The following is a 1,232-nucleotide window of genomic DNA, read 5'->3' as shown; positions in this document are numbered from 1 at the left end:
ATATATATATAATACATATATCGATAGATACATACGTAAACATATAGATATACATATACATGTATGTATTATATATAGTGAATAGTATATATATATATATATATATATATTATATGGATGTATATGTACGCACATATACATCTATACATACATATGTTTTTTATCTACACACACATATAGTCACCTGAGGCGTCTATCTGCACCTGTAATGTATGACAATTGAGTGTACAGTATCTCACCTGTAATGTTTAGGCGCATGATGAGACGAAACGATTGTAGTGGCTCTGCGTAAAGAGTCTTGTAAATTCCATTTTCTAACACTCAACTTTTTATATAGAAATATATATATACATATATTACTATATATATATACATATGTGTCTAACTAATACATATACATAAAGAAATGAAAATATTGGTATACATATACAAATGTATTTATATTACTTTCTTAAGATTATCTCTACAAAATTTATAGCCACATGACTATAATTTGTATAGATTATCTGAACAGGACAGCTGTAACAAAGTAATGTAAAAGCGCACTGTTAACGCAGTAGAACGCGGTATTGAACGTACAGGAACGTTTAATATATTTTTTGTATATTATGTCTGTATAACGAAACACCGCGTACCTGCACGTCATTAATAATGTATTTATATATGCCTATAAATTTTTTATAAATTAACAATTAATTTATTTATGTCTATATATGTATACAAACATTTACAAATTTATGTATATATATATATACATATAATGTATGTGTGCATGTATGTATGTGTGTATGTATTTATATAGATAAAATATATACACATTACCATATACAAAAAGGTAAAATATGTGACAGCGTGCGTCTCAAAAACCTTTCGAAATGAGTTTGAGAGAGTTCCAGATAATTTTCTGTCCTAAAAACCAGTTTTGAAATCTACTAAAACAAGAAGTTCATTTTGAAACGGAAAAAATATTTAGGTATTTTTTATCAGTTATTTTTTTTATATCTTTATATTTACGAAATTTTGCTATTTTTTTTTCTTTTCACATGCATTCACTTACAGTTTCAATATTTAATATTTCTTCTTTTTTTTAAATTTTCATATTTTATAGAAAATAAATGTACAGTTTCAAATTATTTTTGCTTCGTTATTTATTTTTATCCTTGTTTTTATTCAAATTATTTTCAAGCTTGATTTTGTAAGATTTGTTGTACAAAATATTTCCAAATTTTTCG

The sequence above is a fragment of the Octopus bimaculoides genome, chromosome 19 (genome assembly GCF_001194135.2).
Source record: "Octopus bimaculoides isolate UCB-OBI-ISO-001 chromosome 19, ASM119413v2, whole genome shotgun sequence".
NCBI lineage: Eukaryota > Metazoa > Mollusca > Cephalopoda > Octopoda > Octopodidae > Octopus > Octopus bimaculoides.
The sequence above is the reverse complement of the archived record's forward strand: the minus strand, read 5'-3'. Positions refer to the sequence as shown.